Source organism: Protopterus annectens, chromosome 1.part0, assembly GCF_019279795.1.
Source record: "Protopterus annectens isolate FY-2018-M chromosome 1.part0, PAN1.0, whole genome shotgun sequence".
Classification (NCBI taxonomy): domain Eukaryota; kingdom Metazoa; phylum Chordata; order Ceratodontiformes; family Protopteridae; genus Protopterus; species Protopterus annectens.
In genome coordinates, this window is record NC_056725.1 from 650,624,584 (window position 1) to 650,646,822 (window position 22,239).

Genomic DNA, 22,239 nt, shown 5'->3' on the forward strand with positions numbered 1-22,239 from the left:
TAAATGGCCGAGGTTGGCCAAAAAAAATAAAAGTTTTATTTTATAAAAAGTAAATTATTTTTCATGCCAGTGGGCATATAGTTGGCCACTGGCATGCCTGTTAACTATAATACATGCTTTCGTTTGGGTTGTCATGGCTCCATTTTTTTAATTTGCAGAAATGTGTTCAGCTGCTAGCTGAATACATTTCTGCTTTGTACACTGTTCAGGCACAGACAACTGCCTGCTTCCTGGATCGCTAATTCATCTCATTTGCATGTTTTTCACCAGCAAATGAGGTAATTAGCATATAGCAGTGGTGTGTATGCTGGAATAGTGTAGGAGCGTTTAAGCATGTCCTGGGAGCTCGATCATGGATCGCTTGGCGGCCATATTGCATGCAGCAGCTCCTGCACTATTCCAACACTCCGTGTAGGGCTTCCTGAATCCAGGGGAATATCTTAATGAAATTCCCAAGCTACTATTACAGAAACAGACAGATCTACTAAAAACAAAATACACAACTCCCAAATTTTATTAGCCCTAAAGGACCTAATAAAAGATTACAAACTAGATAACCTATACAATTTTAGTGACTGAAAATCCTCAGTTAACAAATATATGTATTACTTTCCATGTTATAAATTATGGTCTAGAATAGATTTCTTCCTAGTCTCTGAGGTACTTCTCAAAACAAAAACAGACTATAAGATAGAAGCCATATTCCTCTCAGACCATGCTAAAATTAACATAGCACTGATCCCACCTAGTGACAAGAACAATAAACCCAAATGCCCATCATGGTCCTTAAATCCAAACATCTTGCAAATGAAGGATGTAACCCAAGAAATAAATAATACACTACTGGAAATAGACAATAATCCTTTAGATAAGAATGTTTGATGTGCGGTGGGCATTATTTGTTTATAATATGTACAAGAAATAAAAATTTTTATGAGCGAAATTTGATGGCATTGTAAGAGTTTATGTCAACAAAGAATGAATACAACTTTAAGGAAAGGTAAATGTTTTTTGGCACCATTGAAGTTATTTAAACAGCGTAATAGTTATACGCTTTAGATCTGATGAAGACCAGCTGATTTGGTTGAAAGCGCTTAACTTTGTCAAACAGTACGCTTTGTCTGTTTGTGCTTATAGTGTTTTGTCGTATCAGTTCATTTTTTTTGTATTTTGATTTCATTAAATTGTGGATTTTCCATATTTTTGGCAGTTGCAAGCACTTATTGGTGGAACCAGAGAATTATTGAGAATATTAATTCAGAAAGCATCCCATTACAAAAAATATACAGAGAAGAAGAATATAAACTGCAAACCAAATTGAAAGAAGTTGAAATGAAAATTCAAATCAAATACAGCTCAGGCCTAGAAATGTGGGTTAGGAGGGTGGCCTAATGGTTAAGGTGTTTGTCTTACAAACACAAGGTGCAGGGTTTGAGTTTCACAAGGGATAATTGTCTAAGCTTAAAATGGCTTGCAAGGGCCTAGTACTAATTTATGAACTTGCAAAAATAATTATACCTCTTACATTCAAAACAGTACTCTTTTGTTGAGATGAAGTTGCTAGCTAGATATGCTGACAGTGCTCAAACCCCTTCCAAACTACTAGCAAGAATAATCACAGCCAAGCAAGCAAAACTAAAAATAACAGAATTAGACTATGAAGGAATGAAAATTAGTACAAATCAAGAAATAGCAAAGACCTTTGAAGACATATACAGAAACGTGTATGGACCACAAAAGCAAACTAAATAAGAAGATCGTACAAATTTCCTAAGAAACTTAACCTTCCCAAAAATAAATGAACAACAAAATGAAATGTTAAGAGCACCATTCACAAAAGAAGAAATTCTAGCTGAAATAACTAAACTAAAATCAAGTAAGGAACCAGGACCAGATGGTTTCAAGAATTAATTTTGCAAAACCTTTGCCCAAAACTTAACAAACAATTTGCTAAAACTATGCAACCACATCAGGGAGTTTGGCATTATAGATCCATAACTAAATGTCTCCAGAACTATTTTTATTCATAAGCCTAAATCAGAAAAATCAAATCCAGTAAACTACAGACCAATCTCACTAATAAATATTGACATCAAAATCCTAGCTGCTATCCTAGCAAATAGACTTAAAAGACTATTGTCAGTAATCATCTCTCCGGAACAAGCTGGGTTTATCTGCTCTATGCCAACTTGGGATAACATGCTTACCCTAGATGCAATAATGAAACTCTTCAAAAAAAAAAAAACAAGGTATGTCCTGGCATTAAACGCTAGCAAAGCCTTTGATAAAGTTAATCAAGAATTTTTGTTTGAAACACTGTCATTCTTTAATATTCCAAAAGAATTCACTGACATAATTAGAAAGATATATAAAAGCTCATACACATCAATTAAAATAAATAAAATAGAATCCACACCAATAAGAATAGTAAATGGCACAAGGCAGGGTTGCCCCCTCTCTCCATACCTCTTCAATTTATATACTGAACCCCTATTTCTTTTCATATTCCAGCACACATATCATCACATACCAAAGCTTCTAAATAATAAAATTGTCCTAACAGCTTTTGCAGATGATGTCAATATATATTTCGAAACCCCTAATGCAGACCTCAGTAAAATTATGAAATCTATTAAAAATTTCTCAGAAGTATCAAACTATGAAATTAAAACATCCAAATCCAAAATCTTTCCAATTAATCCACTAGGCCATAAAGAATACTATTTCCCGGACACACCAATTCAAATTGACTACTCCCTCAAATACTTAGAAATACTTTTTGAGCATAACCAGAAGTCAATAATCCCAAACAACTTAGGGAAGCTATGGGCACAGGTAGACCAACACTTCTATAGATGGAAAAATATGAATCTATCAACCTTATCTAAGGTTGCAGTCATTAAAATGAATGTTTTTCTAAAAGTGATTTATTAATTAAATGCAACAAACACTAACATCCCTGAAAACTTCTTTCACAAAATCTGCACAGAAATAGTTAAGTTCATGTAGTACCCAAAATCAACAAGAATCAAATACTCTAAATTAATCCTGCCAAAAGAAAGAGGGGGACTGGATCTTCCAGATTTCAAGCTATATTATGATATAATTTACTCTAAAAGAATAATACACATATCAAAACACTCTCCTGTGGCTAAAGAATGGTCACCAACATGGGTTAAACTATGGTTTGAACATGTTAAATTATTAAATATTAATCACAAAGCTCTACCTTTTATTTAGAAAGAGCAATTCAAGACAAGTGGATTACATAAATCATTAAGAAATAATATCATAATATTCTGGAAGCTACTTGAATCTACAAACCTAGTACATACTTTGACTCTTCTGCAACCTATACATTTAAATCCTAATCTCAAATTAAATAACAGTATGATAAATCTCAATCAATATCCACAAATTAAGAACTATGCTGCATGGGACATTCTCTAAATGAAAGATTATACTATAGAAGAGACTAGAGAAAAGCTGAAGCTCAGCAAAAACATATAATAATTCTAACACAACTTAAATATCTGTCTGCCATGCTGGGTAACTTTAACAATTCAGTACAAGCAGACATAGATACTACATCACTGCTACAATGCCTTTCTTATAAAAAGAAAATGCTGTCTAAAACATACAAGTTAATTACATCCATCAAATAGCAATCATCTTTACTGTTCTCTGCCTACTGGAATGAGAAAAATGAAAACATTATGGATGAACAAAAAACTACACTAAAATTATCACCTTTTAGGAGTTTAATCTATACACAATTGATGATCAACAATAATGCTTACTACACACCAGTGATTTTAAATAAATTTAATTCAAGCTACTCCCCAAACTCTCCCTATTGTCCAACAGTGAACACTGATCTCTTTCACATCCTGTGGGGCTGTAAATTTATATTCAAGTTATGGTGTTCTCTGAAGGTGAAGTTAGAAAAAAATAGGTTACGAGCAGTCAACATTATTGTGGGAATTTGCTATCCTACATATAACCCCCAAAAATTACTTAAGCAGGACACACGGATATTAGTCTCATTATTTGCGCTAATGAAACTATATATCACCCAGAACTGGACAGATAGAAGCAAACTATCATGGGAGGAATTCAAGAACAAAGCTACTACGTATGTTGCAGCACATAAATTAATCATAAGAGGTAGTAATAAATGCACGTATTTTCAAAAATACTGGAGTCTCCTTCTGAATCACATTCTAAAAGAATAAATATTTTTCAAATAATTAAATCATCACATTGTATACAAATTCCCCTGTACTAAGTAAAGTACAAATCAAAGAAGCTTAGACAAGCAACTTATGGATGAATCAAATACAGGGAAATGTCTCTCATGCTTCTGCCCTTTAGCTGCTGTTGCACCTGCTGTAAATATTGTATATGGTATGTTGGAGTTTACTACACCATGCAGTTAGGATAATTATATGCATTTTCCTATTAAAATTTGAAAATAAATAATAAATGAGTTTTATTCTATGTAACTTAGTAGAAATATGACCTCATTGTATATTGAAACAAATATTGCTTTGTATCTGACAATTTTCATGATTTTTTTGTATTATCTACTGTAATATACTTTTGGAAAACAAATAAAAATAAATATGGAAAATAGAAGAACTGATGAAAAATAGGTGAAATCTGAACCCCAGGTACTCTAGGCTACCAAGGACCTTCAGCAATTATTACGATGCTCACTCAGATCAATTGCCACTTAATGTAAGATGGCCCAACACCTGACCAAACTGTTTACTCAGGGCAGAAAATAAAATGAAAAACAATATCAGGCAATACAGAAAGTAGCTTACAACAACCAGAAGTGATGGGCAAATTAATTGCAGACCAAAATGCAGTTTCATAGCTTTTTTTCTCTATTTTCAAATCCAGTAGTCAGTTAAATAGTGAGTACATGTGGTACACCTTTCTACAGTCTTATCTGAATGATTATAGTGAATAGATGGCAAGACATCTAATATTTCCGTCTGAAGTGGTATTGTCATTCTGGAAGATGAACCAGTGCAAAATATTTATTTATTTATTTGACATTTAGTTACCAGGAAAGTCTAACTATTTCTGCTATTCACAACATGGCAAGCCAGTGCCTGAGGGCATTAGGCCACATTCTACCAGAGCAGCAGCCACTTCAGCAGCCTTCCTCAGGGGAGTACCAACCAAAGACATTTTAGAGGCTGCTACCTGGCATTCAGTGCACACCTTTACAAAGCACTATCACTTACCACAATACTCTATAGTCTATAGTCTATAGTATTACCATAGTCTCCTACTCACTATTCTCTATACCATCCATTAATTTGACCTCTAGCTATCCCCCTGGCTTTTTATAGATTCCTCTCCACTCCCTACAATGCTCTCAATCTCCCCCTGGGATATCTGTTTTGGTATTGCAAGGTACAACCACTAGAGGGCAGTACAACATTGTAACTTAGTTACATTGTTCCTATAAAACCAGTCCTCAAACTAATCTGTTTTATTCCTGCCTCTGGTAATATCCTACTTCAGCCCTTGTTTCTCTGAATTTTTTCTGATTCTTTCCTCCCTTCTACCCACTGGTTAGCCCTGAGCTCCTCGTATCCCTTACTTTGAACTTACCTTCCAGATCTCTGATTGTTTTCCTCACTACCTGCCTTCTTACTTTACTATGTGGCTCTACCCGCTCCATTCGCCCTGCGGGCTCACTCCGCTCCCCTACCCGACCCCCAATTCCCACCCACCCCCACTACAACTACACTTATACCTGGGAAGCACCTCCCACAATTAATTCACATCCAATCTACAACCTTCCCGCCCTCTGCATTCTCCTGTTACCAAACCTGTCCAGTCCCTCCTACAATTACATTACATCCATTCAACATCCTCCCCGCCCTCTGCATTTCCTACTACCAATAACATTCTTACTACCATCACATATCTGATTACATCCACCAATTCATTCCTATCAATCGACTAAGGCCAATTACAATGAACATCTGCCTCCAGAAAATGACCCTACTACTCCTCCTAACATGTACCTACCACATCACTTGTTACAACCACTCATTACAAAACAACTCTTCCCTCATCCATAAATCTACAGCCATTATCTCTCCCACCCCTTCTTCATACTCCCTAACAATAATCCCCACCCTATTCAACACCACTGTCACTACTTATACCCTTCTTAAACCCATCAATGCCAACCCCAAATCCTTTATGACCCAAACATACATTATAATATTGAAAAAGATAGTGAAAACACTGCAAAAACTACAACATGAACTATTAAATGATGGTGACATCCACCCTAACCCAGGTCCCTATGATATATATCATCATACTAATATGCAACTACTCAAACTAACTCAAATCAATACTAGACCAGCAAATAGTCTACTCATTCTAAACCTAAATATCAGGAGCATGAACAAAAAGATACATGAGCTTCATACTCTAATCTCACAATATACTCCAGATATAATCAGTTTAACAGAAACATGGCTAAAGCCAATTACCAAAGATACAGAGATCCTACCACCTGGATACAGTATCCTTCGGCTAGACAGACCAAAGAAGAAAGGTGGAGGCATTGCTCTACTGTATAAATATACACTATCCATAGCTAAATCCGAGTTGACTTTAGCCCCTCTGGACAAGGCAGAAATACTCTTAACCAGGCTCAAATTAGGTAACAATAAACCTATTAACATAGTTACAGGCTATATCCCCCAGGCAATAATATCTCCATTGTGGAAAATCTACTACAATGGCTATCACAAACCCTGCCACAAGAAAGTATTTTATTAGGGGACTTTAATATTGACTGGCTTACTTGCTCATCCCAGGCTCCCACTAATCATATCAACCTACTTACCTTCTCTCAACTAATCAAAGAACCCACCCGAGTTGACAAAAATAGTCAAAGAAAATCACTTTTAGATTGGATTCTACTAAATAAAATACCTCCCTCATACTTAGCAGGTACTTTTCCTGACTCACTAAGTGACCATCAAACTACCTTCCTACTCAAATATAACATCCACCACCCTCAAACCCCTATACTCCAAACAATAAGAAACAAAAAACACTTCAACTTACCAAACTTCTTACAAGACCTACAGCTCTACAACTGGACGCAACTGTATTACTTACCCCTTGATGAAGCTATCAAACACTTCAACTCTACCTTCCTAGAGATACTAAATAGGCATGCCCCTCCAAGAACTACCAGAAATAAATCCAAAACAGTTCCATGGTTAACAAGGGAAACAAGGCAAAAAATAAAAGAAAGGAATAGAGCCTGGACAGCCTGGAGGTCCAACAAAAATCCAGGAACACAGCTAGCATACCAGCAATTAAGAAACCTTACTAAGAAACTTGTAATACAAGATAAAAGAAATTACTTTATAACCCATCAAACCCAATACTCAAACAATCCAAAAAAATTCTGGGCAGGCTTAAACAGGTTGCTACATCCTGGTAAAACCACTACCCCACCCACAACAAAAGGTTTAACAAAAGAAAATATAGCTGAATCATTTAACTCATTCTTTACTGAAACTGTACTTGCTCTTGCCCAAAATCAAACCTTTACAAATACTACTAGTACCTCCCCCAAACCAAACAACAGCCCCACATTTAAGCTACAACCCACCTCAACCTCTTATATAAGAAAACTACTATCTGAACTAAAACCAACAACAATAGCAGCAGATTCCCTCCCCAATGAATTCTTAAAACTATCAGCAAATGAAATAGCTAAACCAGTCTCAATCCTAATTAACTGATCCATATCAGAAGGTTCAGTATCCTTCATCTAGAAAACTGCCTATATTATACCCCTACACAAACGGGGAAATTCTTATGACATATCTAACTACAGACCAATAGCAATACTTTCCCCAATTGCTAAAATATTACAAAAATGTACCCACCATCAATTAATGACACATCTCATGGATCAAGGGCTCCTATCTCATATGCAACATGGGTTTCAGCCATGACATAGCACCACTACTACCCTGCTAGCATTCACAGATACCATTAATCACAACAGGAATAATGGTAAACTTTCTTCAGCCCTCTTCCTTGACCTATCAAAGGCATTTGATATGGTTAACCATGAAAAATTAATCTCCCATCTTGTAAACCTAGGCCTTGATAACTTATCAGTCTCCTGGTTTAGAGACTACCTTAACAATAGACAACAGACAGTACTATGGAATAATAACTTATCTCCACTCTTACCTGTTACACTCGGAGTTCCTCAGGGATCAATACTAGGCCCCTTGCTATTCTCAATTTTTACAAATAATCTCCACTCAGCTGCAAAAAGTTCAACCCTTATACAATATGCAGACAATTCAACTATAATATCTAATGCCCCTACATTACTAGACCTCCACAAAAATACCCAGGATAACTTTCACTCAGTGGAAACATGGCTCACTGAGAATGGCTTAATCCTCAACCCCAAAAAAACCAAGCTTCTGCTATTCTATCCCTCAACTACAACTGCCCCAACATGCACCTTTACTATCCACTCTAATAATTGTACCCCCATATCACCTGATACCCAGACTAAACTACTTGGCATTACTATTGATAATCAGCTCAAGTTTGATGTACATATTAATCTGGTCATTAAAAATACTAACAAAAAGCTAGGCAGCCTCTACAAGCACAAAGCATTCCTGACCCATAATGCTAGAACTACAATTGCACGTTCACACCTTCTCTCAACACTACTGTATGCCTCACCCATCCTGATTAACTTATCCAAAACAGAAATCAATAAAATGACAACCTACTACAGTCAGATAGCCAAATTTGCCAACAGCTCATATAGAACTCATCACTGCCTAAACCTAAAGCAATTGGGTTGGATGGAACTACCTAACTTACTTATCTGTAGTCAGCTAGTTACTACTCACAAGATACTCTATCAACAAAATATATCTCCTTCACTGGGTAACATTATCCAACAATATTCATGTTCCAGGCAACTCCGCTCAACTGATAAACTACAGTTAGCTGTTACTAGATTCAACAACCATGCAGGAGATTCCCTTTACTCCTCTTATGTGGCCAAAATCTGGAACTACCTACCCACATCCTTATCCCTGATAACCTCACTGCCTTAATTTAAAAAAACTATCCGCAGCTTCCTCAGTAACAAATGGTTATGTCCATGCTCTACTCCAGACTAATACTTGCACCACTTCACTACTATGGTAACTATTGTCCTAAACTAGAGTCCTATCTGTTACTTGCATATAAACATGTAACATATCAAAGTTATGATAATATTCATATAATAATGTTACTATTAACAATGTAATACTGTTTAATGACTATTGCAACTGTATCCGTCTAGTGTCTGCAGCCCATACCTATATGTGTCAATAACTAGATACCCTACTGGATCTAGTTGAAATATGTATCTGTCTGTAACTTTAAATCTATAAGTGTCTGCAATGTATACCTATAAGTGTCATTAACTAGATACCTTAAAGGATCTAGGTGAAATATGTACCCACGTTTGTCTGTATGTTCTGTTTAATTGTCTCTTTGGAGCTTTTCTCCCCGGGCCTCCACTGAAAATGGACATATATCCAGCTGAACTATCCCGGTTAACAAATGTAAAATAAAATAAATAAATAAATAAATAACTGAACCAAACACCTATTTTCAGCTGAGGCTCACGGAGAAAGCTCCAATACATAAAAATAAAGTAAGAGAGATATAATTTATACAAAGTCAACAATAAATGAAAGTCAAGCATGTATACAAAGTTGACAATAAATGATAAGTAGGTATATAAATTTACATTATTGATAGTAAAAGAAAAGTCAGATAAGTCAAATACATACAGTAAGGGAGGATGAATACAGAAGTCTAAACATGCCTAACACATTTAAAATAAGATACAGACGAGACTAACGATCATGCTTATAGGCAGTGCATTTGCATAGGAAGTATAACAATACAAGGCAGGTAGGATTATTATATAGGCGGCAAGGTTGTGCCATGGTGGGGTTACATATATAGGTGTGATGGCAATAGAAGAGAAAGGTATGATAGGTCAAGCTGTTGTAGTAGAAAGGGAGGTAATTATTTATTATAAGAGGTAGCAGACAAAAATAGTTAGGACCAGAGGAAAGGGAAGTTGAGGGTTGATGGTGTGGGAAGGGTGGAAGAGTTAAGTAAGACATTAGATAAGGGGTCTATATTAGCTATTTGAAGTGTCAAAAGAACGAATGCTCTTTCATTGACTGCTAATATGTGAAAACACACAATGTCAACTGGCCGGAACAGCAATTTTTTTTCCCAGGGAAAAAAAGAGTCGCTGGGCTATTGTCGGAACTTTGCCATTTCCTCCACTGTGGTGCGATCTTGGAGTTGGTATACTTAAGTAGGGGTGGTGTTGGGGGCATAGTCCCCCACATCGGGGGTGGGGGCAAAGCCCCCCTCTTTATTTTGTTTGTGGATTTGTTTTTTTTTTTTTTGGAGCAGTGATTTTTTTTTGCTGTTCAGTGTGTTCGACTTTTTGTGTTTTTGAATATTAGCAGTCAATGAAAATAGCATTTGCTCTTTTGACACTTCAACTAGCTAATATAGACCCTAGGTAAGAAGATGGTAGGCTGATTTGTCAGCACAGGTGATGACACAAGTGTTGAATAGATGGGATAGAGTAGTGAGGTATAAGATGGAAGAATGGAAATTACAAAAATTAGTAGAGGAGATAATAGCAATACAGGTAGTGGTAAAAGAAAGACGGCAACTAACGGGAAAGTAGAAGTGAAGTAATAGAACTTGGATGAAGTGAGGGGAGTGGAAGTCAGCTAGGTTTAGAACAGAGATGGATACATGACCTGAGTAGGAAATCTTTTAGCTTAATCTTGAATGACTTGGGGTTAGAGGTAGTCCTAATATCCAAGGGTAGTGCATTTCATAGTTTACTCACCAAGTAGGAGTATAGACATTGCCCAACAGTTTTATTTGGTTTATATAGAGTTAAAAGCTGTTTGTCTTCAGAGTGGAGAGCACATTTAGGTGTATATATTTTCAGTATTGATTTTAAGGCAGGACAGGCCTCAGGATTATAGAATATTTTATGGCAAGTGTTAGTTGGGTATAGTTAAGATGTTGGGGGAATGCTAGTCAGTTAACAGGAGTAAGGGCCAGATAGTGGTGCTTATAATACGGTATGCCTGTTGCAAATTTAGCGATTTTGTTATAGCAAGATTCAAACTTGTTTTTTAGAGTGTTCTGAAGGTTGGTTAAAACACGGTCACCATATAGTAAGGAGGGAAGCAGGTAGGCTGTGGCTAAAGTTGTTTTGGTCTCTGCATTCATTACATTTTTGTGCCAGTAGTGCAGTCCTAGTTTGAGATGAGTTTGTTTTTATGGTGTTATGTGTATGGAAGTCAAAGGTAAGTTTGTTATCTATGGTAACTTCATGTAGTTTGGTGTATGTAACTACTTTGATTTCTGTCTTGTTTGACTTTGATGTAAGAAAGGAGAAGTTTGGTTTTGTTGGGGTTGAATAATAGTTGTGCATTGTTGAGCCAGGGCTTGATCGAGAAGAAGACAGGTTGTGTTAGCTGTCTGAGATGTTCTATGTTGTTAGAGGAGAAGATGAGAGTTGAATCATCAACATATTGGATTAGGGAACTTTGGCAGGAGGTGGTATGGAGATTATTTATGAAGGTGTTGAAGAGGAGGGGTCCAAGGATGGAACCTTGTGGAACATCTGTTTTATTGGTTTGTTTTATTCGTTAAGAAATGAGAAAGATAGTCTTGCCATTCTGCACACTGTTGTCTGTCACATAGGTAGCTAGAAAACCACTGTAGAGAGGGACCAGAAAGGCCTAGGGAAGAAAGTTGCTGTGCGAGTTTGGGGTGTGAGACAGCATAGAAAGTTTTCGAAAGATCAAGAAATAGCACTGAAGTTAGTTGACCAGAGTCTCTTGCTTTGTTAATTGTGTCCATGAAGGATGTTGCAGTTGTACTATGAACAGGTGTAAAGCCATGTTGAGTGGGTGTTAGTTCATTATGAATTAGGTGGTCAAGGAGTTACTTGTATACGCATTTTTCTAGGAGTTTGAAGAGAGGAGATAGGTTAGCAATGGGGCAGAAATTAGACAATTCAGTAGATTTATCACCTTTGTATAATAGGCTTATGATTGATTTTTTTCCAAAGGCAAGAAGCATAGGTTTCCATTATGGATCTATGATGAGAATGCCAACTGGGTAGGCACTGGCATCAGCAGCAATTTTTAAGTATTCGGCTGGAAGATTCTCAGCATATAGAGAACAGGATTTTATTTTATGTAGCGGGTTACGTATTTAGCTAGTGGATACAGGATGCAGTGTGAGGGCTGGAGGTTTAGAGATAGTGGCAGACATATTTTGAGTAGGAGGAGATAGGAGAGTGACATCTGTGGATGATGTTTGAGACAGAAGTGCATTAAAATTGTCTGTGGTACTGGGAGCATGGGGCTTGTTGGGGTCATTGACCAAGTTAGTTATACTTTCAAGTGAGTATTAAATAGTTCTGCAATTTGGGAAGGAGATTTGTCAGTGGATGGGGAAGTGTTTTGTTTGGACTCTGGGGTGAAAAGTGAAGAGACAGTAGACCAAAATTTTTTGGGATTTTTTTTTTGTGGTTAGTTAGCTGTTGTATGAAGTATTGTTTTCTCTTCTTTTTTCTATTTTTATTTACAATCTCTACACTGTTGTCCCACAAGCCACTTGCATACAATACGTTGATGACTCTACTCTAATCTGTACTGCTAAGTCCTCATCCTCTCTCCAAACCCTTACTCAAACTGTATTTAACTCTGTTGAAAAGTGGTTTACTGATCAATGTCTCCTCCTCAACCCCCAAAAAAACAAATTATTACTCTTCACTCCCACCCAAAAATCTCCACAGATCCACTTCACTATTACCTCCTATAATGGAACTTGTATTTCCCCTGATCCTACTGCACGCCTTCTGGGCATAACCATTGATCATAACCTCAGCTTTGATGACCATATCAATAATACTATTCAAACTATCAATAAAAAACTAGGCTCTCTGTATAGAATCAAACCCTTCCTTACACAACTGGCTAGAACCACCATTGCCCAGGCTCATCTTACTTCTACCCTATTCTATGCTTCTGCCATTTATACCAATCTATCTAAGCACAATCTTACCAAACTTGAAACTAGCTATAATAATATAGTCAGATTTGCCACTGGCTCTCCCTATATATTCACCACTGTCTCAAACTCAAACAACTCAAATAGTTAGAACTACAAAACCAACTATGATACAATCAACTTGTGATCACACAAAAAATTCTGTACCACCCTACTAATACTCCTATCCTCTCTAACCTGATCTCCCCATATAAAAATCTTACAACACTACGCTCAGCTAGCAAGTTACTAATTGCCAACAATAAATCCAACAACAAAGCTGGTGACTCACTCTTTACCAATGTCATGGGCAGAATCTGGAACAACCTTCCTAAAACACTAACCTCTCTCTCATCTACTCCACTCTTTAAGAAACACCTCAAAGATCACCTAAAAATACATTGGCTTTGTCCCTGCTCAATGCCTGACTAAACATTACTTAACCTCCTTTCACTTCCATTTTTCCCCTGCCTCCTGGGCTACTGCCCCACCACACTTTTAATGATTACAAGCTAACTCTTTACTACTATTTATATTTTCCAGCCTACTCTCTTTCTCCCTCTTTGACTAAGTGAATGTCAATTTGTTTGTTTTTTTTTTTCAAATATTGTATAAACTTGTGCTGATTGTACCAGAAAACTCATAGCTTGATTGTTGCTTAAACCTATACCATGACTCTGTAACTTTGATCACACAAATTACTTGTACTCTCTTTACAAACATTTTTTGCTTTATAATATATTTTAAGCTTGTTTTTTTATTCTAACTATTGTATGGAGCAATCTTCTCATACTTGGAGCTTTTCTCCCCGGGCCTCTACTGAAAATGGATATGTATCCAGCTAGACTAGCCCGGTCAACAAATATATGTTTATTAATATTTATTTAACATTTGTTGACTGGAAAAGTTCAACTTGGACAAAGCCTATTTTCAGTAGAGGCCTAGGAAGAAATGCTCCAGACGCATGTCTTTGGCAAGTGGCACGAAACCAGAGTACTTGCAGGAAACCCACTTGACTGCAGGTATGAAGACACCCCTGCCAAGAATTGAATGGAGAACCTCTGTGAGGCGACAATGTTAGCCACTGCACCACAGTTTTTTGTGGATCTTGTTAGCCAAGGGGCATGGTTGATTTTTTTGTTCTTTTTGTTCAAAGTGATGCTAGACTATTAAGGGTGTCTACAAATAGTTTATTAAAGTAAATAACTATCTATTAAAATGTAAAAATTATAATATTAACAGCTTCTCAGTGTACAGTATATACTTTATATTGCGGAGTATTATTTTTTCCACTTTTTCAACTAGACAACATACATGAAAACGTTTGTATTAATTATACAAGTTTGTTACATTTGTCTTCACTTTCCCCTAACTCTCTCGTTTTAAGCTATACCTATTAAGTTATATGTATTTTATTTCATTTTTTCTTGGTAAGATAAACTAAGAAACTAAAATACACTCATGACAAAACTATTGTAAGATATAGTATGCCTATAGTCTTGACTTTTGTATTTCCAGGTTTCAGTGTCTCTTTTTCATTTTTAAATCATATTTTGTGAAAGTATTTAATGTACCTGAAAAATGTAAACTTATTAGACCCTGGTACATCTTGGTAACTGTAACAGGTAGCTTTCCATACTAAGGTGACTATGACAACAAAAATAAATATCTGGAATAAATATAACAGTAAATGGTCATTTCTGTCTTTTAGATCCCTCATTCTATTTGCAGCGAACCTTGTTCTCCAGGGTACAGGAAAGTTTCCCGTAAAGGTGAAGCAGTCTGTTGCTTTGACTGTGCCCAATGTCCAGCAGGGGAAATTAGCAACACAAGTGGTAAGTCTAATATGAAAACCGTACACTTTAGCTCATCACTATTACATATATAATGTTTGAAGTTAATGTATTTAATATCAAGTTATAGTTATTTGATCAAATCATTCTTTAGCAAACCCTTTTCAGATGAAGCTGATTCAATGAATTGGCAATAGATGAGAGTTGTTTTTTTTTTATGTGGGAAGCTGACTCCCCATGCAGGGAGATTCACTTCCTGTATTCCAGTTGCTAATCCAACTCACTCTTTTTAGCATCTGCCTCAGTAATCACAGACATAAGAGATTTCTGTTTTAAAGCCCTCATCCCTGAATGCCCAGCAGCATGCCAAAGGTGTGTTATACAATGGGCATCAGCAAAGGAGTGTTTTTCTGAGTGACATAACCCCTCAAAACAGCCAAAATCACCTTGAAGCTAGCGTTCCCATGAGGATTCCAGTCTTAACCATGGATTCAACTATCCAATATCATCCCCCAAACCTCTAGTGAGGCTGCAAAGCCATGCCGCTTCTGTCTTACCCCACACTAGCTCCATTAGATGGCCAAGCCGTGGGTCACCAGGTCATGGTCAGGGCTTTAGCCATCGACTGCAGCACAGCTAGCTATCTGATATGATTCCAAGGTCACTAAATGTCATGAGAAGTTATAAAACTTTCAATTTGTGCTTATTTTCTGAATCTCATTTGTCTGACTGGGTTTCAGTAAAGCAGAAAATACAGCCAAATACCTAAATATCCATACTGGAATCTTCACGGACACCACGCCATGTTGGTGTTGTTGGTGAAAGTCAGTGCTCAGTGTACAATACAGAATCAAAGCAACACAAATGGGTTAAGAACATACAAGCATGTCATGTCCCTTTCACTACTATATCTCTTCAAGAAAAGAAAAGCAAACATGAGGCAAGCAAGCTGTAATCATACCATAATGTGCTGTCTTCTCCCAGTGTTCCACTTCTATGTAGGATAACAAAGGCAAGGAAACTTGGCATAGAGTGTGGTATCACTACAAATGCTAAAATAAGAAAAGTAATAAAATAAGAAAACCTGAGTGATCTTATTCAGATTTATATGGATATTAATGCATGAATATATGGAAGGGGTTGGTACAAGTTGCATCGTTACTGTCTTTATAACCCCAGCTTGGATGCTGTAGAAAGTATAATCTCGCCAAAAATAGTGATGACCGATGTCTGTGGGGATACTGGGCAGATGAGGAGAAAACCTGAACTATTTGTTTGTCACCAAAGTTTAAAAAGTATGTTAGGTTTTCCATTATGGACCATACAGAACTATCGACCGGGTCTCATATGTGCTTCATCTGTATCCCCGTGGAGCTTCAGTGGCATGCCTAGAATCCTAGCTATATGTCTTGACTATGGTGGTCTTTATGACAGACTTAGTCACTGGAATGAGCCAAATGTCTGACACCGAAAGAGAACAACCAAATGCATAACTGTTAGTTCCCTCTTCAGCTAACTTCAGAAGTCATGCTTATGAATCCATGCTGCTTACAGACCAGAAAGACAACCTGCCTTTCTGCCTATGAGCTTGACCATGTATACTGTACATAATGTTGTGACCAAATAAACTTGGTTTGCCTGCATTCATTTAGTAAGTATTTATGAGCTATAAAACATTGAAAGAGAACAGTTATTCATTGCATACATAACCTATGTCTTCAGAAGTGTCCAGGGTTTTGCTAAACAAAGTATAAGCTTCTTGATGTAATATAACACTTACTTAGGTAATTTTATAGGAAGAATTGGAAAACATTCCTGTAGGTATTGATTGTATTCTCACATCAGCCTGCATATGCCTGTCTAATGAAAGACCATTTTAATAAAAATGCTATTAGTTGAGAATACTCCCTTTCTCCAGTGTGGGTGCAACCCTGAATGAGATCATAATTAGGTAAGGGGGTAAGGTTATTGTGGGTGGCAAAGCCTTCTAAATATGAGATTTTAGAGGTGCATTGCCCTTAAAAATATTGACATCTGGTCATACCAACACAGGAAAAGAAGCCTCATCCATATGGAATGTTGAGACAGTATTTCATTAAAATAACACTATTCCCGTATATACTGCAGCAAATAAGAAAACTGAGTATTTCTGAGGTCAGTAAGCAGGGAAAAACTTTATTATCCAAGCATCAAGCACTTTCATCTATGGCTATAGATTTCTTCAGGCTAAGTTTAATACTACAATGTAAGATTTTTATAAAAAAAATTAAGAAAAATCACTAAAAATGTTAAATTATTCTGTGAGTTTGGCAAGGGGACCAAGGTAAAGCACCTATGTCCATCCCTGCTGCTAATAGATTCCACTAGACTCTGTTCTCCCTTTTGTCTAGTCTGGTCTATTTAGTTTGGCTAAGTCCCTATAATGTACAAATGCACTTTTCTAGATGAGATGCCATGGAACGATTTCTGCTTCTAGCTTCTTCCAACCCTGCCTTTGACCATTCTACTGAGAAACCTAGATTTATTTTCTGTCATAGTTCCTGTCTTCTCTTCTTCTTCCCTTCTTCCTTCTGTACTCCTCTTCTTTACGTTTTTCTTCCCACAGCAATCCAGACTGAGTTTTAAGATGACAGAAATGAAAGCAGTTTTCTTACAAACCTCCCAGACTCTCACCCTTGTTGTGTTTATATTCTGATTACATTCCCTTGTGTTACTGTAATATATTCACACTCTGGTACTTTCCCCTCTGTCTACTACCCTTATGAGTGGTTTCCCCTTTTCTGATTCCCCTAGGGACTCACTCATTTTATTAGTTTCTTCCTGCCTTCAGCCATCCCAGCTTAAACTATCTATTTCATCCTGGCTCTACATTAAGTTTTTTTTTCTTTTGTTTATCCATGGAGTATTTAAACTTTCAATATAATTCTTCTTTAGACCCCACCTAGTATGATTTCCAGTTTTTACATAGCTATTTCAAACCTGGAATCCCTAGATAATTAGTTTTTCCCAATCATCATTAAAAAAAATGTTGGTCTCACACTAGTTTCAGACCATCTGTCTTGGCTGAAATTATACTGACTGGATCCTTCACTTGTTTCAGCTGCACCTTCTACTCTTAACAGTCCTCATAAGATAGCCCACTGGACACCCCCTTTTTTTCTTCTAGCTATCCACTTACCTAACTTCCACCCACACCATTGCCCACCTTGGTCCCTCAGTAACTTGTTTCTCCTACCTCCTCACATCCCAGCACTGTGTGTTTTCCTGAGTTTTAGGTAAATAAATACTTACCATCAGTTTCACCCAGTCTCCCTCCCAAGGTTTCTTTCAGCTAGTTTGCATTCTATGCTATTATCACTTAGAACCCATGAATCATTAGTCATTTACCCTTAAATTACTTTGACCAGTTTTAATCGTCTCACCACCAGCATACAATGGTTACTATGTCATCATCATTATTAACCCCTCTTTCCCCATTTTTACATGAGATTGCTGTGTCACAGGCAAACTATATGCCTGTAATACTAGGCCTGATATACAGATGGGGCTGCTGAATCCAAACTCAGCAGCTCCACTGATTCCTTGGGGGACTTCTTGCTATGTTCAGAATATATAATGAGAGTCACTAAAATTAAATATTATAGCCTCTCATTACCTTGGCCAATTGCATGGAAACTCCCTTCTATTCAATACCTGACGGTTGTGAGATATTAAATTGGGAGAACCTCACCCTGTTATTGTGTTATCACAGGGGGGAAGGAGTGGATCTCACATTTCTGAGCAGCAAGAGCAGGATGGTAATGGTTGTCTATGGTCTCCCCTCTACTCTTTTAGAATCTGATCATAAATATCCATGTCATTTTTTGTCCAATAGACTAAAATTAATTTGACTATTATATTAACAGGGCATTATAGCAAAAGTCAAGCATAAGATAGTATTAAAATATTTTAACTATTACTGATGATAAGCAAGAATTGACAATCATTAGCCTAGATGTAGAAAAAACATTTGTATTTATTTAAAGTACTGGATTTATATAGCTTTCTGGAATCTATTATATTAGTAAATTTGATGTATAATTACCATAAAACATTCATTGAAATATGAATTTATCTATAGCAGGCAATAAATATAAAAAGAGCAACTAAGGGAGGGTGGCCTAATGGTTAAGGTGTTTGCCTTACAAACACAAGATACAGGGTTTGAGTCTCACAAGGGATAACTGGCAAGGCTTAAAATGGCTCGCAAGAGCAGTTAGCCTAGTACAAACCTATGACCCTATAAGTGTGGTTGTCCTGTTACTCCACTTTTATTTGCATTAACAATTGGAACACTAACTAAATCAATAAGACAGAACTGAGAAGATAAATTGCAGTTGTTGCTCAGAAATGTTTCTATTTGCAAATGGTGTTGTTTACCATACACACACACACACACACACATATATATATATATATATATATATATATATATTTATATATATTTATATATATTTCTTTAAAGAAATGTGAAAAAGTATCTAATCTTAAGTTCAGTGAAAGTAAAACAAATTCTATATTGCCAAATCATAATGAGAGGCTGTTAGAAGAGGACTATAAATACAAGTGGAACCATGACAATTTGAAATATTTAAGAATAACTGTTCTAAAATCTTGACAGACTCAAATAACTTACTTCTAATAATATAATTTAACCCGCGATGGTGGTGCTGCGGTAGCATTGTCGCCTCACAGTAAGTCGCTGTCCGGTTCGATTCTCAACTAGAGCATCTTCTGCGTGGAGACATGCGTGAATGGGTGTACCTTCGTTGAAGGTTGTGTGTCAGGCCTGGCAAGCCAGTACATAAAAATTAACTGCCAATCATTAGTGGACCAGAGTTCTGCTGTGGTGACCCCTAACCGGGAAAAGCCAAAAGACACAAACAAATGACCTGAAAATAATCTGTCACTGGATTAATATGATGTTTGCCATTGAGAAAAAACTATACCTGATTAAAATGATACTGCTAGAAATGGCCTTCATAAGACAAACTTTATTTAAGACCAGATAAAACATATTAATGCATTAAACAAGATAGTCATTTCTTTGCCCTGGTATCCTCAGAGAAATGGAAAATCATTCACACAGCATTGTAATACATGGTGCAATGGAATATATATATATATATATATATATATATATATATATATATATATATATATATATATATATATATATATATATATTTATATTCTATGTTATAGCTTTAGTACTCAGAACTGTAACTTACTGGGTATATGTTACTTATTCTGTGAAATGGAAAAATATGCATGAAAATTAATGTAACATACACATTCCATAATGCACAATAAATCATTAAATCTAATTAATAACAAAATGATGTGGGTTATGAATAATTCCATACAAATTATATCACATTACCATACAACTGAAAATATACTGATTGTATACTAATATGCTCTAAGAATCACATGCACAATCTGTTAGTTTAAAAAGTATCTTCCATTTCCTTTACAATAAGAATTATAAAAAGTACTGGCTATAATAAATTGAAAGACTGGAAAATGAACAAAGTTATGCAGTAAAAGTTATATTATATTATGTACTGGTTTAATTGTTTGGAAGAAGCTATGTCATTGTCAGCTGACATTACTTTACCTAACTATGGAATGGATATGGGAGATTAGTTATGAGTAAACACGTCATTCAATATATGTCTGCTCAGTCACAGGTTATGCCACAAACTGCTTTGAAAATATATCCTTGCTTATTAGAGTATTAATGGCACTTTGAATGGATAAACAGTCTGTTAAGTCAATACTACCAGTTGTCTATAAATAGTTTTAAATCATAAATCATCACTATCCAAATCTTTTTGGTACTGTATGATCAAAATGAATTATACAAGTTTGATAAATATGGACAAGCAGCTTTTTCTACTTTTTGTTATAAAAAATTACTTCATCATCTTTTTTGGAAGATTTTCATGTAGAAATGTCTTCACCCTGTATTCTTCACACCAAATAAAAAAGCTTATTTTAGGTCCTGTTTAAAAAATGACCTCATTGCCTTTTTTGGAATATTTTAATGTAAAATTTTCATTATGCATATAAAATGGAAAACAATTTCCAGAATGATGTTTGCTACTGGAGATTTAATGAAGTAGCTAATGCAAAATAAGCGCATACATTTTATGACTGCGGAATGGTATCACAATTTTGGGGAAGCTTTCAAGCATTTAATAAGTCCTTATGAACAGATACATTTCAATTAACAAAATATCTGGCATTCTACAATGTTTCAATACTTCTTTGCATTAAGAGGCCTTTACTCTTATGTTTGTTACCTGCAACTAAAAAACAATTACTAGAAAATGTAAAAAAAAACATTGCACGTCACTGAATTCTTAAATATGGCCATGATTATTTATGAAAGTGAACTTGATACTATTATCAGTTATGAATTTTACATTTTGGAATTCTTAATCAATGCTATTTATTAGATAAATATGATGAGTCTACCATGATTTTAAGAAAATAGTCTTATTATTCACACACTTCTAGCTTCTAGCTAACCATCATTTCTCCTCATTATCTCTGAATATCTGTCATTCTTATCTATGCAATAATGGTTAAGGACAAATTATATGGCCATCATTTGGCATTATTTAGATATTACTTCTTAACTGAATATATACCATTGATACCCTTCTCATACTAATTTATTGTAATTACTTTCATTGTGGTCACCTGAATTAGTCTATCTGATGACCTTTAATTCTTGTTCTACAGGACGCCTAACTATATCTGCTGTCCTATAAACTTTTATTTGTAGGCATTGCTTCTTAACTAAATTTATATAATTTACTCCCTTCTCATACTCATGGTTTCATGCACCTTATCGATTGGTTTTGGCAGCTAATCATAATATGTATTCAGAACTGTTCCCCTTTGTTATCTTTATTAATATGCTTTTCTCTCCCTTCCTATAGTTCAGTTCTAAAATATAGCCATAGTTACTGCTAAGTATCTACACTTTAAATGTTCTATATGTTAATATTTCTTTTGAGTTTTGAAATGTTCCAAAATATCACTTGCATAGTTCTAAAATATTGATTTGCTATTTTAAAATATGTCTATATTAAGTGTATTATGTTTTTTTTACCTCTATGCCATATGGTCCAGTTTTCAGATCAGTCCACTTACCCAATTAACAAATGTAAAATAACATTTAAAAACT